The following is a 21,244-nucleotide window of genomic DNA, read 5'->3' on the forward strand; positions in this document are numbered from 1 at the left end:
AATGATATGTTCAGTCCTCAGTGTAAGCTCAGATTCCCCTGCAATGTCTATCACCGGGAAGCCAAAGCTGCCCAAGTTTGTGGCATCTCACACTGAGACTACTCAAGTCTCAGCCACACTGTGAGTTCTCCTACACACCCTTAGTTTTTTTTTCACAGTCCCAGTTCATAAGCTCCACACATTCACTAGGTCTTCGTCTCCTGTTATTACTCTCAACCAGAGTCATGTTTTACTGTTTTGTTGAGAGTGGGCACAGCCCCGAGCTGACGCAGCTGTAATGTATGTCCAAAATGGCACCTGCTCTATTATCTCACACGCCATTGTAAGGTGAGTGGAGAGAGAGAATCGTGTCTGTACCAGTCCCTTTTATTTTTTTTCTCTACTCTATTTAGGCTGGTGTACATTCCCCCATGGGGCTTCTAGCCTCATTCCCTATAGGCTCTTCCTGCCACTTTTCCACCAGTGTCTCAAGCTCATGCAATTTCCTGCCACTTTCCTGCCAGTGTCTCGGGCTACTGCGGTTTCACCTCACCTCCCTTTCCAGCACTGGTGAATAGACACGGCAGCTGGGGTCACGAGCCATGGGCACCTGTGCCCTCCACATAGGTCCACTGTGTCCCACTAGTTCCAGAAGAGTTTCCTCTGCAGTTTTTTTCCCTAACTCTTCCCCGAGACTACAGTATCTCCACTTTTATTAAACTGTCTTTTCCCGGACTATCAGTATGCTCCCTCCCTATTCCACCATCTTGGAGCCCTCCTCTATCTTTTGATCCAATGATTTTTTTCTTTTTCTTTTTCTTTTCTTTTCTTTTCTTTTTTTTTTTTTTTTTTTTTTTTTTTTTTTTTTTTTGGACAGGCAGAGTGAACAGTGAGAGAGAGAGAGAGAGAGAGAGAGAGACAGAGAAAGGTCTTCCTTTTCCATTGGTTCACCCCCCAGTGGCCGCTGCAGCCAGTGCACCATGCTGATCCAAAGCCAGGAGCCAGGTATTTCCTTCTTGTCTGCCATTCAGGTGCAGGGACCAAGCACTTGGGCCATGCTCCACTGCACTCCCAGGCCACAGCAGAGAGCTGGACAGGAAGAGGAGCAACTGGGACCAAACCGGCACCCCAACTGGGAATAGAACCTGGGGTGCGGGCACTGAAGGCAGAGGATTAGCCTAGTGATCTGTGGCACCAGCCTGATCCAATGATATTTTTTATTTTTTTTTAACTTTTATTTAATGAATATAAATTTCCAAAGTACAGCTTATGCATTACAATGGCTTCCCCCCCATAACTTCCCTCCCACCCGCAACCCTACCCTTTCCCTCTCCCTCTCCCCTTCCATTCACATCAAGATTCATTTTCAATTCTCTTTATATACAGAAGATCAGTTTAGCATACATTAAGTAAAGATTTCAACAGTTTTCTCCCACACAGAAACACAAAGTGAAAAATACTGTTTGAGTACTCGTTATAGCATTAAATCTCAATGTACAGCACATTAAGGACAGAGATCCTACATGAGGAGTGCACAGTGACTCCTGTTGTTGACTTAACAAATTGACACTCTTGTTTATGGCCTCAGTAATCGCCCTAGGCTCTTGTCATGAGTTGCCAAGGCTATGGAAGCCTTTTGAGTTCACTGACTCTTATCATATTTAGACAAGGTCATAGTCAAAGTGGAAGTTGTCTCCTCCCTTCAGAGAAAGGTACCTCCTTCTTTGATGGCCCATTCTTTCCACTGGGATCTCACTCACAGAGATCTTTCATTTAGGTCATTTTTTTTTTTTTGCCATAGTGTCTTGGCTTTCCATGCCTGAAATACTCTTATGGGCTTTTCAGCCGGATCTGCATGCCTTTAGGGCTGATTCTGAAGCCAGAGTGCTGTTTAGGACATCTGCCATTCTATGAGTCTGCTGTGTATCTCGCTTCCCATGTTTGATCCAATGATTTTTAACAACTCTTTTCTCAACTGTTGCATAACAGTTTTTTTGTTTGTGTGTGTGTTTTTTCATAGTATTTGTTGAACTCTTTACTTAGAGTAGGGTTAATCTTATGACTATAAAGTTAACTGATATGTTATCTCAAAAGGTAAAAAAAAAGAGGGAAGGAGGGTGAAAGGGATGGAGGGAAAAAAGGAGGCAGAGGGAATATCATTATATTCTTAGACTTGTATCTACAAATCATAGAAAATCTGTTAAATTGATTAAAATGAAAATGAAAAAAAATTTTAAATGCATCCATAGACCAATGGAATAGAATAGAGACATCCAAAGGAAATCCATGTATTTACAGCCAATTCATTTTTGAAAAAGTAGCAAAAAATGTGCATTGGTAAAAGTATAAACTTTTCAATAAATGGTGCTGGAAAATTGGATATCCACATGCAGTGGAATAAGCCTAGCCACTCCCCCACTTTTCCACCATGTATAAAAACCTATTTGAAGCAGACTGAAGCCAAAATGTAAGACATAAAACTTCCAAAAAGCTAGTAGAAAAAAAACATGGAAACACTTTGGGACACTGGAATTGGAAAATATTTTTGGATTACATCTTAGAAGCACAGAAAACAAAAGTAGAAAATAGATAAATGGGATTTCATAAAACTAAAGAGCTTCTGCAAAGGAAATAATCATCAGAGTAAAGATAAAACCAACAGAATGGAGAAAATATTTACAATTTATACATCTGAAACGGCACTGATAAGAAGAATATAAAGGAACTCAAACAACTCAATAGAAAAAAATCAAATAATCTAATATAAAATTAGCAGTAGATCTACTCTGCAAGTGAGATCCCAGTGGAAAGAATGGGCCATCAAAGAAGGAGGTACCTTTCTCTGAAGGGAGGAGACAACTTCCACTTTGACCATGGCCTTGTCTAAATACGATCGCAGCTGAAAATTCAAAAGGCTTCCATAGCCTTGGCAACTCATGACAAGAGCCTTGGGTGATTACTCATGCCATAAACAAGAGTGTCAATTTGTTAAGTCAACAACAGGAGTCACTGTGCACTCCTCATGTAGGATCTCTGTCCTTAATGTGTTGTACAATGTGAATTAATGCTATAACTAGTACTCAAACAGTACTTTACACTTTGTGTTTCTGTGTGTGTGCAAACTGTTGAAATCTTTACTTAATATATACTAAATTGATCTTCTGTACATAAAGAGAATTGTAAATGAATCTTGATGTGAATGGAAGGGGAGAGGGAGCGGGAGAAGGGAGGATTATGGGTGGGAGGGAAGCTTTGGCGGGGGAAAGGCCATTGTAATGCATAAGCTGTATTTGGAAATTTATATTTATTAAATAGAAGTTAAAAAATTAGTAGTAGATCTAAATAAACATTTCTCAAAGGAAAACATACAAATGATCAACTGGGATATGAAAAAAAATGCTCAACACTACTAGTCATTAGGAAAATTAAAATTATAATTATAGATGTCATTCTAGTTAGCCTAGCCATGATCAAAAAGACAAAAGATAACTAATGCTGGTGAGAATATGGGGAAAGGGGAGCATGTACAGTTAATGGGGATGTACACCAGTGTGTAAAACAAAATGGAGTTTCCTCAAAAAACTAAAAATAGAACTGCCATATAATCCAGAAATCCCACTAATGTGTATATGTTCAAAAAAACAAAATCACACTCTCAAAAAGACATTTGAACTCCATATGAATTGCAGCACTATTACTGTGGCCAAGAATGGAAATACCAAAGTGTCTAGCCACTGATGATGCATAAGGAAAATGTGGTACATGTACACAATAAAATACTTCTCAGGTATTAAAAAAATGAGAAGAGGATGAAATCTTGTCATTTGAAACAACATGAATGGAATTGGAGGGTGTTATGTTAGGTGAAATAAGTCAATTTCAAAAATTAGCCACATTATTTTACTCTATGAAATCTTAAAAATGTTGATCTTATAGAATTTAGGAATGTGAGAGTGATTACCAGATGCTAGGGAGTGTACCATTGTAAGAGGCACATGACATTGTTAATTAATAGCAAGTAAGTTATAGTTAGGTAGGGGTAGGAAGTTCTGCATTAACAAACTGAAGAACAAAAAACTATGGTTATCTCAATAGCTGCAGAGAAAGCATCTGATAAAATACATCGTTTCATGATGAAAACCTTAAGCAAATTAGGTATAGAAGGAACATTCAAGGCAATCAATGACAAATCCATGGCCAACAAAAAAACTGGTATTCTTGCACACAGACAGAGGAAAGTACATATAGGTATGCAAGGTAGTACACTCTGACTTCTGATTCTGTGGTCTTCCCAAATGCTTAGTTTGGCCTTTAAGCAGATGGAAAACTTCAGAATATAGCATTCCATCATAAACCATTATACTTAGTAAAATAAACCAGTCCCAAAAAGGTAAATATCATATGTTTTCCATGATCTGTGGTAACTAATGAAGCACAAAAAATTATAACATTTATGAGAAAAATTGACATTTTGAGATTTGATTGTTGTTTACAGTCCTGGTTTCCACTGTTGAAAAACAATATTTTGTTCTTCTTAACTATTTGTTGAGTTCTTTACTAATTTCAGGGTTAAGCTTATGATTATAAAATAAACTGAAAGTATATCATTGTGGTGCCAGTGCTGTGGCTCAGCGGGTTAATGTCCTGGCCTGAAGCACTGGCATCCCATATGGGTGCAGGTTCTAGTCCCGGCTGCTCCTCTTCCAATCCAGCTCTCTGCTATAGCCTGGGAAAGCAATAGAAGATGTCCCACATCCTTGGGCCCCTGCACCCACATGGGAGACCTGGAAGAAGCTCCTGGCTCCTAGCTTTGGATCGGTGCAGCTCCGGCTGTTGCGCCCAATTGGGGAGTGAACCAGCGGATAGAAGACCTCTCTCTCTCCCTGCCTCTCCTCTCTGTGTAACTCTGACCTTCAAATAAAAAATAAATCTTTTAAAAAAAGAAAGAAAGTATATCATTGTAAAAATTAAAAAATAAGAAAGAAAGGAGGAGAGAAGGTGGAAATGTGGGTGGGAGAGAGGGTACAGTGAGAAGTATCACTATGCTCCTAAATCTATGTATATGAAATACATGAAATATGTCCTCCTAATACAAATAAAAAATTATTTTAAAAAAATAGAAGATGATATTTTGGATGCTTTCTCTGAACAGAAATGTAAAATGCTTGAAAGGGTAAAATATTTACCATGGTTGAGCATTACACAATGAATACATATGATAAAAAAAAACATAGTACTTTATAAATATGTACAACTGTATGTCTATTAAAATTAAAAATTAAAATTCCAGAGTTAAAAATAACTAAATAAAATTTTAAAAACACTGATCTGTGTCTTCTTCATTTTCTCTGCCTCCACATAAGCATCACAGTTTAACGCCCTATAGATTGTAAGAACTTAAAATCACTGAAATATCTGCATTCATGTTGATTTCATGAACAGAAGCAAATGCCACCAAATTTGCTTAGACAACATTCATTTTAGTGGCATGGCATTTGACATAATTTTTCTAGTACAGTGATGTTTACTCATTCAGCCAAAAGATATGTTAGCTTAAGTTGCCCCCTAGAGGAGGCCAGGAGAAAAATTAAACTGTTAAATAGTAAAGCAAAGTCCAAATGAAATGCAAAAAGAGTAATAAAACCCTTACTGTTTATGTATTCCCCCCTTATCTCGTGTGAGAATAAAATAATTAACTAATAACATATTTCATACAACATAAGCACTAATAATGTATTTTTTCACAGACAGACTGAATTTATTCAAAAAACATAAACTTACAGTGGTCAACCAACTTCCAGCATGCACACAGATTGAACATGCAGCAGACTTACCACATGATCCAGTCATCACACTTCTGGAAATGTACCCAAACCAAAAGAAATCAGCATATGAAACAATTATATGTACCCTCATGTTCACCGCAGCACAATTCACAATAGCTAAGATATGGAATCAACTTTGACTATGACCCTCTTGGAATAAGATCGAAGCCGGCAAACTCAAAAGGCTTCCATAGCCTTGGCAACTCATGACTAGAGCCTAGGAGATTACTGATGCCATAAACAAGAGTGTCAAATTGTTAAGTCAACAACAGGAGTCACTCTGTACTTACTTCTCATATGGGATCTGTCCTTAATGTGTTGTCTAATGTGAATTAATGCTATAACTAGTTCTGAAACAGTATTTTACACTTTGTGTTTCTGTGTGGGTGCAAACTGATGAAATCTTTACTTAATATATACTGAATTGATCTTCTGTACATAAAGAGAATTGAAAATGAATCTTGATGTGAATGGAATGGGAGAGGGAGCGGGAGATGGGAGGGGTGTGAGTGGGAGGGAAATTATGGGGGGGAGCCATTGTAATCCATTAACTGTACTTTAGAAATTTATATTTACTAAATAAAAGTTAAAAAAAGATATGGATTCAATCTACCTGTCCATCAACTGTTGACTAGATAAGGAAATTATACTATATATAAACTATGGAGTACTACTAAGCTGTAATTAAAAAAAAATGAAATCCTGTCTTTTGCAACAAGATGAATGCAAATGGAAAAATTATACTTAGTGAAATAAGCCAGTACCAAAAAAACAGATATGATATGTTTTCCCTGATACGAGGTAACTCATAGAGTAACTGAAATGTAATGTATTTGAGTGAAATAGACATTTTGAGATTTTATGCTTGCTTATGGTCCTTGTCTCTTCCATTAAGGAACAGTGTTTATTTTTCTACATACTCTTTGTTGAACTCTTTTACTTACTGTAGGGTCATATAATCATTAAGTAAACTGAAAATAGATCTTTGTAAAAATTAAGAGTGGGAATATGAGATTTAGGAGGAGGAAGTTTTGGAGAATGGGCAGGAGGCATGGTAGGGAGGGAAGTGTAACTATATTCCTGAATCTGTATAAATGAAATACATAAAACTTATATAACTTAAATAAATTTTTTTAAAAATCAATTGCTTGGTGTCTGTGCTGTGGTGTAGTGGGTAAAACCTCTGTCTCCAGTGCCAGTATCCTATATGAATGCTAGTTAGAGTCCCAGCTGCTCCATTTCCAATCCAGCTCTCTACCATGGTCTGGGAAAGCAGTACAAGATGGCCCAAGACCTTGGAAGAAGCTCCTGGTTCTTGGCTTTGCATCAGCTCAGCTCTGGCCATTGTGGTCATCTGAGTAGTAAATCAATGGAGAAAAGACCTCTCTCTCTCTCTCTCTCTCCCTGCCTCTCCTTCTCTGTGTAACTCAGACTTAAAATAAATAAATAGGTGGAGCCAAGATGGCGGAATAGTGAGGGCACACACCGATAGCCCGGGAAAAGATAGTTTAATAAAAGTGGAGTTACGGTAGCCTCAGGAAAAGGATCAGGAAAAAATTGCAGAGGAAACACTTCCGGATCTAGTGGCTGTGACTCGGAGGACCTAGGGGGAGAGCAAGGTCGCCCACCGCGTGGAAGCCGAGCCGCGGGAGCTGCGGGAGCCACCAGAGCCACTGGAGCCACGGGAGCCGCAGAGTCTGCGTGCCAGTGCTGGAAGGGGAGGAGGAAAATTGAAGAAGCTCAAACTGCCTCAGTAAAACTTGAGCAAACATCAATCTCTGGAGTTAAGACTTTGGTGGACCTGCGTGGAGAGTGTGGGAGCCCACAGTTTGGGACACCAGCGGCAGACTCAACATACCAGTGCTGGAACGCGAGGTGAGCAGAACCTCAATAGCCCGAGACACCGGCAGGCAAGCAGAAAGAGGAGACTAGAGGGAACAACCCCGTGGGTAAAAGTAAACCAGGCTAACTAGAAAGAGAGCGAAAAAAAAAAGTGACCGATATGGACACGAGTTTCTCTCGCTCCTCTCACCTCTCATAGGCAAGCAAGACAAAGAGCAGGCGCCATCTTGGACATACATCATAAGCAGGGCGACCTCAGGTCTGCACCGACCCTGAGCCTAGCAGAAAAACCTAACTCTGGGGGGGGGGGGGTAAATAACAGGAGATTAGGACCTACTGAATGTGTGGTGCTACTGAACTGAGACTGTGAAAAAAGAGACGGTGGGGGAGAGAACTCACGGAATTCACGTGAGTACTCTCCAGAGATGCTAAAATTCGGTAACCTTGGAAACCCAGTGGGAGACTGCAGGAGAATTTGAGACCACACTGAGTGCAGGACAGATTCCCTGTGTGGTCCTTGGGAAAGAGCTTCTGATCTCTGGAATGTGGGTATATCATTTGCCTGCTAACTACCTACAATTCTGTTCAGCTGTGCGGAATTACTTCCCTTTTGAATCAAAAAAAAGAAATAAAGAGAGAGAGATTTACCACGCCTAACCTGGGAGCATGTCCTTTGGCACAACCTTAACCCTGAGGAACCAAACAGAGCTCTCAGGCCACACCCATCTCATGCCTCTAAGGCTCCATCAAAAACAGACAGTCCACTTAATCTAGAGTCATAGTATAACAAGAAAAAACACCACAGTGAAGAAACCAAATATCTCCAATATGCCAAACAACAAACGCAAAAACCGAGGTAATAAGAACAAAGAAGACACTATGACACCCCCAAATGAAAAAGACACCCCAATTCAAGATAATGAAGATGATGAGATAGAAGAAATGCAAGAAGTGGATCTCAAAAAATTGATAAAATAATTAAGAGGTTCTCAAAAACAAATTCTTGAACTACAGAAATCCTTAATGGACAACATAGAAAATCTTTCTGCCGAAAATGAAATATTAATGAGGAATCAAAATGAAATGAAACAACTAGTACAACAGGAAACTGTGATAGTGATGAGAAATCATAATGAAATGAAGAATTCAATAGATCAAATGACAAACACATTAGAGAGCCTTAAAAACAGAATGCGTGAAGCAGAAGAGAGAATATCAGACTTAGAAGACAGAGAACAGGAAAGGATACAGTCAAACCAAAGAAAAGAAGAGGAAATTAGAAATCTAAAACATATTGTCGGGAATCTACAGGATACGATTAGAAAAACAACATTTGGGTTCTAGCAGTTCCTGAAGGCATGGAGAGGGAGAAAGGATTAGAAGGCCTTTTTAGTGAGACACCAGCAGAAAAATTCCCAGGTTTGGAGAAGGACTAAGACATCTTAGTGCAGGAAGCTCACAGAACCCCTAGTACACATTACCAAAAGAGATCCTCACCATGACACGTTGTAATTAAACTCACCACAGTGAAACAGAAAGAAAAGATTCTAAAATGTGCAAGAGAGAAACATCAGATTACTCTCAGAGGATCTCCAATTAGACTCACAGCAGACTTCTCATCAGAAACCCTACAGGCTAGGAGGGAATGGCGAGATATAGCCCAGGTACTAAGAGAGAAAAACTGGCAGCCCAGAATATTATATCCTGCAAAACTCTCATTTGTGAATCAAAGTGAAATAAAGACCTTTCATAGCAAACAGAAATTGAAAGAATTTGTTGCCACTCGTCCAGCCCTGCAAAAGATGCTTAATGATGTGTTGCACACAGAAACACAGAAACATGGTCATCAATATGAAAGAAGGTAAAGGAAGGAAAGCTCACAGCAAAAGATCACAGGGAATTCAAAGCATATATTAGAAAATATCTTTGGCAAATGGCAGGGCAAAGTTACCACTTATCATTAGTCACATTGAACGTGAATGGCCTGAACTGTCCAGTTAAAAGACACAGATTGGCTGATTGGGTTAAGGAACAAAACCCATCTGTTTGCTGCTTACAGGAAACACATCTTTCCAACAAAGATCCATACAGACTGAAAGTGAAAGGTTGGAAAAAGATATACCATGCCAACAGAAATGAAAAAAGAGCGGGCATAGCCATCTTAATGTCAGACAACATAAATTTTACCACAAAAACTGTTAAGAGAGACAAAGAGGGACACTATACAATGATTAAGGGATCAATTCAACAGGAAGATATAACAATTATCAATGTATATGCACCTAACTACAGGGCACCAGTTTATCTAAAAGATTTGTTAAGGGAATTAAGGGGGACATAGACCCCAATACAATAGTACTGGGGGACTTCAATACTCCACTCTCAGAAATAGACAGATCAATAGGACAGAAGATCAAACAGGAGACAGTAGATTTAAATGACACTATAGCCCAAATGGATCTAACAGATATATACAGAACTTTTCATCCTACATATAAAGCATTTACATTCTTCTCAGCAGTACATGGAACCTTCTCTAGGATTGACCACATACTAGGCCATAAAGCAAGTCTCAACAAATTCAAAAGAATTAGAATCATACCATGCAGTTTCTCAGACCACAGCGGAATGAAGTAGGAAATTAGCAACTCAGGAATCCCTAGAGCATACGCAAACAAATGGAGATTAAACAACATGCTCGTGAATGAACACTGGGTCATAGAAAAAATTAAAAGAGAAATCAAAAACTTTCTGAAAGTAAATTAGAATAACAGCACAACATACCAAAACTTATGGGACGCAGCAAAAGCAGTGTTAAGAGGAAAGTTTATATCAATAGGTACCTACATCAAGAAATGGGAAAGGCACCAAATAGATGAGCTTTCAATGCATCTCAAGGATCTAGAAAATCTGCATCAAACCAGACCCAAATCTAGTAGGAGAGGAGAAATAATGAAAATCAGAGAAGAAATCAACAGGATTGAATCTAAAAAAATTACAAAAAATCAGCCAAACGAGGAGCTGGTTTAAAAAAAAATAAACAAAATTGACACACCATTGGTCCTACTAACTAAAAAAAGAAGAGAAAAGACCTAAATCAATAAAATCAGAGATGAAAAAGGAAATGTAACAACAGACACCACAGAAATAAAAAGAATCATCAGAAATTACTACAAGGACTTGTATGCCAGCAAACAGGGAAATCTATCAGAAATGGATAGATTCCTGGACACATGCAACCTACCTAAATTGAACCAGGAAGACATCGAAAACCTAAACAGACCCATAACTGAGACAGAAATTGAAACAGTAATAAAGTCCCTTCCAACAAAGAAAAGCCCAGGACCAGAAGGATTCACTGCTGAATTCTACCAGACGTTTAAAGAAGAACTGACTCCAATTCTTCTCAAACTATTCAGAACAATCGAAAAAGAGGGAATCCTCACAAATTCTTTCTATGAAGCCAGCATCACCTTAATTCCTAAGCCGGAAAAAGATGCAGCTTTGAAAGAGAATTACAGACCAATATCCCTGATTGACATACACGCAAAAATGCTCAATAAAATTCTGGCCAATAGAATGCAGCAACACATCAGAAAGATCATCCACCCAGACCAAGTGGGATTTATCCCTGGTATGCAGGGATGGTTCAATGCTCACAAAACAATCAGTGTGATACACCACATTAACAGACTGCAGAAGAAAAATGATGTGATTATCTCAATAGATGCAGAGAAAGCATTTGATAAAATACAACACACTTTCATGATGAAAACTCTAAGCAAACTGGGTGTGGAAGGAACATTCCTCAATACAATCAAAGCAATTTATGAAAAGCCCACGGCCAACATCCTATTGAATGGGGAAAAGTTGGAAGCATTTCCACTGAGATCTGGTACCAGACAGGGATGCCCACTCTCACCACTGCTATTCAATATAGTTCTGGAAGTTTTAGCCAGAGCTATTAGGCAAGAAAAAGAAATTAATGGAATACACATTGGGAAGCAAGAAGTCAAACTATCCCTCTTTGCAGATGATATGATTGTTTATTTAGGGGACCCAAAGAACTCTACTAAGAGACTATTGGAACTCATAGAAGAGTTTGGCAAAGTAGCAGGATATAAAATCAGAGCACAAAAATCAACAGCCTTTGTATACACAGGCAATGCCACGGCTGAGGAAGAACTTCTAAGATCAATCCCATTCACAATAGCTACAAAAACAATCAAATACCTTGGAATAAACTTAACCAAGGACGTTAAAGATCTCTACGATGAAAATTACAAAACCTTAAAGAAAGAAATAGAAGAGGATACCAAAACATGGAAAAATCTTCCATGCTCATGGATTGGAAGAATCAATATCATCAAAATGTCCATTCTCCCAAAAGCAATTTATACATTCAATGCAATACCAATCAAGATACCGAAGACCTTCTTCTCAGATCTGGAAAAAATGATGCTGAAATTCATATGGAGATGCAGGAGACCTCGAATAGCTAAAGCAATCTTGTACAACAAAAACAAAGCCAGAGGCATCACAATACCAGATTTCAGGACATACTACAGGGCAGTTGTTATCAAAACAGCATGGTAATAAAATTTTGTAAACTATTGCCTCACTCTGCTGCACTGTAGAACAGTATAACTTATTCCTCCTCTCTGACTCTATTTTGGTTGCTGTCATCCAGTCTCCTTCTATCCAAAATCCCTTGCTCTTTCTAGACTCCTGTGACAAGTATTCTACTCTCTTCTATGAGATCAACTTTTTTAACTTCCACATTTGAATGAGGATATACAGTTTTTGTTTTTCATTCAAAATGGTTGGTTAATCAGCCTGACACCTTTGAAATAATTGTTCTTCTAATCTCAAGCAAGCAGATGAAGTTAGCTATTGTTTGGATTTTAGGTTGCTGAGAAATTCAGGGATTGACCGTGGTAATTTATAGCATGAGTTACATTACAAGATGATACAGAAGCAAAGAGTTAATATAACAAAAATTTTTTTTGAGGATTTATGGGAAGAATATGTTGGCAACCAAAAATTTAAGCAACTTTCCAAAATGAACCAGGAACTTAAGGAAGGGGATTTTAATTCAGGTGCTCTTACTCCAAAGTTATTGCTCTTGTAGCTACAAACGATTTAAAGAAGGACATTAGGGGAGGTATGATAGAGAATGATACATCCACTATGCTCAACTTGCTGAATCATTTTAGCTGTACATAATCCCTCTCTAACTCTAACTCAATGTCATTTCCAATACCCTTGTGAAATTTATCATAAAGGTCTGCATAATATAGCTCCCACACAGCTCATAAATCCATTGAAATTTATTTACTCAATGCATTCTAAATATTTCATGAATAATTTGAAATTTTACAAGTCAAATTTTAAATTAATTGCAGAACTTACTATATAAAGCACCTCTGACAATATCTATGAAAATTACAAATGTTATAACATTTGGTCCAGCCGTCCTATTTTTGAGAATTTGTTTTTACAGATATACTTGCAAAGCAATAGATGTACAAGGTTATTCTTTGCAAAATTGTTTGTAATAGCAAACAACTAATGTGATACTTCCCTAGGCATCATAAATGTCACAACTCAAGATATTTTCATTTCTTCCCTCTGGATTAGATTGCTTTTCTTATTTCTCTTATTATTGAGTAAAGCTATGTGATGAATTGTAACAAGAACTGACATGTATCATTTCAAGGTTAAGCCATATAATAACCAGTGTAGGGGCCTCTAAAATTTTCTTCCCTCTGCCACAGTGACAGGAAATATTTGAGATGAAGACTTCATTATCTGTATCAATATAAAATAGGGAACAGAGCACCTAGCCAAACTACAGCTGACAACATGTGTGAAAAACTACCCTTTATTTTAAAAACCCATAAAGATGTTGTCACTACAGTGAAGTCCCGAAATCATTGGTGAGCTCCAAGCAACAGCTTAAAAATAAGGATATTTCAAGGGTTATGGCAAAAATTTGGAAATAAATCTTTGGTTACATGGGCGTTCTTTCTTTCCTTTTAAAGATTTATTTTTTTTTTAATTTTTAATTTTTTATTTATAAATATAAATTTTCAAAGTACAGTTAATGGATTACAATGGCTCCCCCCCCATAATTTCCCTCCCACTCACACCCCTCCCATCTCCCGCTCTCTCTCCCATTCCATTCACATCAAGATTCATTTTCAATTCTCTTTATATACAGAAGATCAATTCAGTATATATTAAGTAAAGATTTCATCAGTTTGCACCCACACAGAAACACAAAGTGTAAAATACTGTTTCAGAACTAGTTATAGCATTAATTCACATTAGACAACACACTAAGGACAGATCCCACATGAGGAGTAAGTACACAGTGACTCCTGTTATTGACTTAACAATTTGACACTCTTGTTTATGGCCTCAGTAATCTCCCTAGGCTCTAGTCATGAGTTGCCAAGGCTATGGAAGCCTTTTGAGTTTGCCGGCTTCGATCTTATTCTGACAGGGTCATAGTCAAAGTGGAAGTTGTCTCCTCCCTTCAGAGAAAGGTACCTCCTTCTTTGATGGCCCCTTTCTTTCCACTGGGATCTCACTCTCAGAGATCTTCCATTTAGGTCTTCCTTTTTTTTCCAGGGTGTCTTGGCTTTCCATGCCTAAAATGCTCTCAAGGGCTCTTCAGCCACATCCGAATGCCTTAAAGGCTGATTCTGAGGCCAGAGTGCTATTTAGGACATCTGCCATTCTATGAGTTTACTGTGTATCCTGCTTCCCATGATGGATTGTTCTCTCCCTTTTTTATTCTATCAGCTAGTATTAGCAGACACTAGACTTGTTTGTGTGATCCCTTTGACTCTTAGACCTATCAGTGTGATCACTTGTGAACTGAAATTGATCACTTGGACTAGTGAGATGACATTGGTACATCCCACCTTGATGGGATTGTATTGGGATCCCCTGGCATGATTCTAACTCCACCATTTGGGGCAAGTCCGATTGAGCATGTCCCAAATTGTACATCTCCTCCCTCTCTTATTCGCACTCTTATATTTAACAGGGATCACTTTTCAGTTAACATTTAAACACCCAAGAATAATTGTGTGTTATTTACAGAGTTCAACCAATAGTAATAAGTAGAACAAAAAAATACTAAAATGGATAAAGTATAAAATTGTACATCAACAGTCAGCACAAGAGCTGATCAAGTCACTGTTTCTCATAGTGTCCATTTCACTTCAACAGGTTTCCCCTTTGGTGCTCAGTTAGTTGTTACCAATCAGGGAGAACATATGATATTTGTCCCTTTGGGACTGGCTTAATTCACTCAGCATAATGTTTTCCAGATTCCTCCATCTTGTTGCAAATGACCGGATTTTGTTGTTTTTGACTGCTGTATAGTATTCTATAGAGTACATGTCCCATAATTTCTTTATCCAGTCTACCGCTGATGGGCATTTGGGTTGGTTCCAGGTCTTAGCTATTGTGAATTGGGCTGCAATAAACATTAACGTGCAGACTGCTTTTTTGTTTGCCAATTTAATTTCCATTGGGTAAATTCCAAGGATTGGATGGCTGGGTTGTATGGTAGGGTTATATTCAGGTTTCTGAGGAATCTCCAGACTGACTTCCATAGTGGCTTGACCAGTTTGCATTCCCACCAACAGTGGGTTAGTGTCCCTTTTTCCCCACATGCTCGCCAGCATCTGTTGTTGGTAGATTTGTATATGTGAGCCATTGTAACCGGGGTGAGGTGAAACCTCATTGTGGTTTTGATTTGCATTTCCCTAATTGCTAGTGATCTTGAGCATTTTTTCATGTGTCTGTTGGCCATTTCTGTTCCTTTCTTGAAAAATGTCTATTGAGGTCCTTGGCCCATCTCTTAAGTTGGTTGTTTGTTTTGATGTTGTGGAGTTTCTAGATTTCTTTGTAGATTCTGGTATCAACCCTTTTTCTGTTGCATAGTTTGCGAATATATTTTCCCATTCTGTTGGTTGCCTCTTCACTTTCCTGACTGTATTTTTTGCAGTACAGAAACTTCTCAATTTGATGCAATCCCAATAGTTAATTTTGGCTTTAACTGTCTGTGCTTCTGGGATATTTTCCAAAAAGTCTTTTCCGGTACCTATATCTTGCAGAGTTTCTCCAATGCTCCCTAATAATTTGATGGTGTTGGGTCATAGATTTAAGTCTTTAATCCATGTTGAGTGAATTTTTGTGTAAGGTGAAAGGTAGGGGTCTTGCTTCACGATTCTGCATGTCGAAATCCAATTTTCCCAGCACCATTTATTGAATAGACTTTCCTTACTCCAGGAATTGGTTGTCACTCCCTTGCCTGCAAAGGAACGACACTGTTCGCAGCTTATCGGTCTTCAGTAGACTTTTAATAAGAAAATAACAGCGACAGAGAAAGAATGAAGGGAGAAGAGTGGACAGAAAAGCCCCCTCCTTCCTCAGCACACAGCTTATATACAAAATCTGGCCAATTGCAAGTGGGCTCAAGTCCATGCACAGAACATTCCAATCTGCTGTCTGTTCACACAGTGTGCACGTGTCCTCGGGCCAATCAGATGAGGTGTCATGCAGCAGGCAGGCTCACCAGGTGGTCCTTGGCGCCATCTTGTTGTTTACAACATTCTCAACTCCTCTGGAAAGTCCCGACTGTAGGAAAGCATTGCCCTAACCGAAACTAGCAACATCCGCCTTGTGATAAAGACACAGCAACAGCTATCAGACCGACCTTGACGTGGGGGCTCCATGGCTGTGCATCCCATGGAGCCCCACAATTGGTTTTGGTTCCTTGATCAAATATAAGTTGGCTGTAGATGTTTGGATTGATTTCTGGTGTTTCTATTCTGTTCCATTGGTCTATGCATCTGTTTCTGTACCAGTACCATGCTGTTTTGATAACAACTGCCCTGTAGTATGTCCTGAAATCTGGTATTGTGATGCCTCTGGCTTTGTTTTTGTTGTACAAGATTGCTTTAGCTATTCGAGGTCTCCTGCATCTCCATATGAATTTCAGCATCATTTTTTCCAGATCTGAGAAGAAGGTCTTCGGTATCTTGATTGGTATTGCATTGAATGTATAAATTGCTTTTGGGAGAATGGACATTTTGATGATATTGATTCTTCCAATCCATGAGCATGGAAGATTTTTCCATGTTTTGGTATCCTCTTCTATTTCTTTCTTTAAGGTTTTGTAATTTTCATCGTAGAGATCTTTAACGTCCTTGGTTAAGTTTATTCCAAGGTATTTGATTGTTTTTGTAGCTATTGTGAATGGGATTGATCTTAGAAGTTCTTCCTCAGCCGTGGCATTGCCTGTGTATACAAAGGCTGTTGATTTTTGTGCTCTGATTTTATATCCTGCTACTTTGCCAAACTCTTCTATGAGTTCCAATAGTCTCTTAGTAGAGTTCTTTGGGTCCCCTAAATAAACAATCATATCATCTGCAAAGAGGGATAGTTTGACTTCTTGCTTCCCAATGTGTATTCCATTAATTTCTTTTTCTTGCCTAATAGCTCTGGCTAAAACTTCCAGAACTATATTGAATAGCAGTGGTGAGAGTGGGCATCCCTGTCTGGTACCAGATCTCAGTGGAAATGCTTCCAACTTTTCCCCATTCAATAGGATGTTGGCCGTGGGCTTTTCATAAATTGCTTTGATTGTATTGAGGAATGTTCCTTCCACACCCAGTTTGCTTAGAGTTTTCATCATGAAAGTGTGTTGTATTTTATCAAATGCTTTCTCTGCATCTATTGAGATAATCACATCATTTTTCTTCTGCAGTCTGTTAATGTGGTGTATCACACTGATTGTTTTGTGAGCATTGAACCATCCCTGCATACCAGGGATAAATCCCACTTGGTCTGGGTGGATGATCTTTCTGATGTGTTGCTGCATTCTATTGGCCAGAATTTTATTGAGCATTTTTGCGTGTATGTCAATCAGGGATATTGGTCTGTAATTCTCTTTCAAAGCTGCATCTTTTTCCGGCTTAGGAATTAAGGTGATGCTGGCTTCATAGAAAGAATTTGTGAGGATTCCCTCTTTTTCGATTGTTCTGAATAGTTTGAGAAGAATTGGAGTCAGTTCTTCTTTAAACGTCTGGTAGAATTCAGCAGTGAATCCTTCTGGTCCTGGGCTTTTCTTTGTTGGAAGGGACTTTATTACTGTTTCAATTTCTGTCTCAGTTATGGGTCTGTTTAGGTTTTCGATGTCTTCCTGGTTCAATTTAGGTAGGTTGCATGTGTCCAGGAATCTATCCATTTCTGATAGATTTCCCTGTTTGCTGGCATACAAGTCCTTGTAGTAATTTCTGATGATTCTTTTTATTTCTGTGGTGTCTGTGGTTACATTTCCTTTTTCATCTCTGATTTTATTGATTTAGGTCTTTTCTCTTCTTTTTTTAGTTAGTAGGACCAATGGTGTGTCAATTTTGTTTATTTTTTTTTAAACCAGCTCCTCGTTTGGCTGATTTTTTGTAATTTTTTTTTTTTTGGATACAGAAGTGCTCTATTTGCATTGCTCTGCTCAGATAGGTGGTTTATCGTCAACACTCCACTACCACTCTGTAAGATCTAGGTAATAACCTCACTGTACCCTACCCTACAATGCCAGGACTTTAACAATAAGTACTAATTTCCTAAAACCCAGTGGATAGTGGGACCTGCAGAGCTACATTCCTATAGTCCACCTCTCTAGAACCATACCTGAAGTGCAAAAGCTACTACATATCTTGCAGTTACCCTGTAGGGCCCAAGCAGAATTCTGTTTACATCTTCCAGTCCTGGGACTAAGGCTGTTGGTGTTATATGCTTCAGCACTAGTTGCACTGTCCAGCAGGGCCTAAGGAAGGGCCCATCCATATCAGACCTTCCTAGAGCTACAATTATTGGCCCACAAGCCCGAGAATCACTCAGGTTTTCCAATGGAAAGGGGTAGCAGTCCACTTTGTGTCCCTCAGGGCCAAGAACAAGACCCTGGCTATCACAATCTCCAATGTAACTGACAAGGATTTCCCTGGGGAATGAAGATAAATATCCTGGGAAGTCCACATTCACCTCAGAATTAAACTTCTCACCCTACAAACTGCTGTAGATACAGCTGATGTTGACTAAAACAAAAGAAATTACTCAAAGGTTATACTTCTGGTTTCACCTAGAACCAAAGCTGAAGCAACAAGCCAAGTGATACCTTGCATTCCATCTAAACTATAAACTCCTTTCCAATAAAAACCTATACCACAAAGAAAGGACTATTACACCAGATATGCAGATGTCAACATAAGAAAACAGGAAACATGAAGAAGGTAGTGTGATACATCCAAAAGCATGCAATACTAATCAATACTTTGATCTTCCTCTGAAGGAAATCTATTAAATGTTAGAATTATATTGAGAGAGAGCATTTGTCACTGGCAGTGGCCACCCGAATTTCTAAGGGACTCCAGGTTTCTCTGCCAACCAAGAGGAGGAATCCAGGGAGGAAAAGCTGAGCAGAGGCACCAGTATCCTACACTTGTCCAGCCCAGGATTGCCCAGTAGGCATAGGCAACAAGATTTGGCTGTCCTGCCAGGGGTGGCAGGCTTTACTCCATCCTTAGACTGTGACTTCATCTTTACCCTTCCAACTGACCAGAAGGAGTGTTTCTACCAGCCTATACTGCTAAGGGCCTCGCCAGAGATCAAGTACCAAGTTTTAGATGAAGTACTACAAGATACCTACTTTCATCTTGCCTCTCCAGAAGGCAAAACCTTAGTTTTTGAACAAAGAAAATCAGATGCAGTTCACACTGTAGAGATGGAAGATGGTGACTACATGGTTCTACTTTGACAATACATTTAGCACTACTTCTGAGAAGGTGGTTTTCTTTGAATTAATCCTTGATAATATGGGAGAACAGGCACAAGAACAAGAAGATTGGAAGAAATATATTATCAGCACAGAAATGCTAGGCATGAAACTGGAAGATACCCAGGAATCCACTAATAGCATCAAGTCCAGACTAAGCAAAAGTGACCATATTCAAACTCTGCTGAGAGCATTTGAAGCTCTCATACAAGAAACATACAAGAAACTAATTTTGATAAGTCAATTTCTGGACTACGGTTAATTTGGTGGTGATGCTGTTGATGTTAGCCATTCAAGTTTATATGCTGAAAGTCCTATTGATGATAAGAGGGAAGGTAGAACTTAAAACTCCAAGCAAGAATACTTAACACTCAAAAAAAAAAGAGGATGGAAAAATGCAATAAACTCTCACAGTTAAGAACATTGTCTTCCAAAATGCTTTCAAGCATTGCCATTCAGTGTGAAACAAGTATAATTTTAATGTTAAAGGGAAATATTCACTTTCTCTGTAAGTAATCTTATCAATACGCCTGTATGTAAGTATATAATGAGAGTATTTTATCAAATATAGAATTAACTGAATGAAGCCATAGTAATAACTGCATTTTCCTAAGTTTAAAAAAATTGCTAATGACATAGGTGATTTAAATAACAGCATGCGGCCTAAATGCAATCCCAAATAATCTGGTTTTTTTTATTTATTTTTAATTTATTTTTCTGCCCCAAAGAAACCTTTTATTTAATACAGACTTCATGCATTTCATAAGTACAACTTAAGGAATATAATGATTCCTCTCACCATACCTACCCTTCCACCCACTCTCTCACTCCTCATTCTCCTCCCTCTCCCATCCCAAGTCTATTTCTCTACTATGATCAATTTTCAATTAACTTTATACACAGAAGATTATACTAAGTAAAGAGTTCAAAAATTTGCATGGGAAGAAAACCATAAACAAAATAAAAAAAAAAAAGCTATTCCCCAATAGTGGAGACAAGAGCTATTCAAAGTCATTGTATCTTGAAGTAAATTTCACTTTTTTTAGAAACATAATTAACTTTATTTTTCTCCAAGAGAATTTTTTTTATACACAGAATACTGAGTCTATACTAAGTAAAGATTTCAACAATTTGCACATACACCAAAAAAAAAAAAAAAAAAAACTAAGAACAAGTTTTACAGTTAATACTCATAATACAACTCATTGAGGGCAGAGGTCCTGCATGGACAGTAAGTGCACAGTGACTCCTTTTTTTAATTTAACAGTTAACAACCTTATGTATGACATCAGTGATCACCCGAGTATCTTAAAATGAGTTGCCAAGGCTATGGAATCCTTTTGAGTCCACAAATTCCTTCGATATTTAGAAAAGGCCATAAGCAAAGTAGAAGTCCTCTCCTCCCTTCAAAGAAAAGTACATCCTTCTTCAATGGCCACTTCATTCCCCTGGGGTCTCACTCACAGAGACCCTTCATGCAGGACAGTTTTGCCACAGTGTCTTGGCTTTCTGTGCCTAAAATGCTCTCATGGGCTTTTCAGCCAGACCAGAATGCCTTAAGGGATGATTCTGAGGTCAAAGCGCTGTTTAGAATGATTGTCATTCTATGAGTCTGCTGTGTGGTGTGTTTGCCATGTTAGAACAGTCTCTCCTTTTTAATTCTATCTATTATTATTACCAGACCCTTGATCTTATTTACATGATCCGTTTAACACTTAATCCTACCTATCTGACCACTTTAACA

General features: G+C 38.5%; 1 pseudogene; it reads left to right on the forward strand.

Moving 5' to 3' along the window:
* LOC100344412 (transmembrane emp24 domain-containing protein 5 pseudogene) overlaps positions 1–19,868 on the forward strand; it is a 75,070-nt pseudogene extending 55,202 nt beyond the window's left edge.
* Positions 19,869–21,244: the final 1,376 nt, after the last annotated feature.

This window comes from Oryctolagus cuniculus, chromosome 5 (assembly GCF_964237555.1).
Source record: "Oryctolagus cuniculus chromosome 5, mOryCun1.1, whole genome shotgun sequence".
In the NCBI taxonomy this organism is placed as follows: Eukaryota; Metazoa; Chordata; class Mammalia; order Lagomorpha; family Leporidae; genus Oryctolagus; species Oryctolagus cuniculus.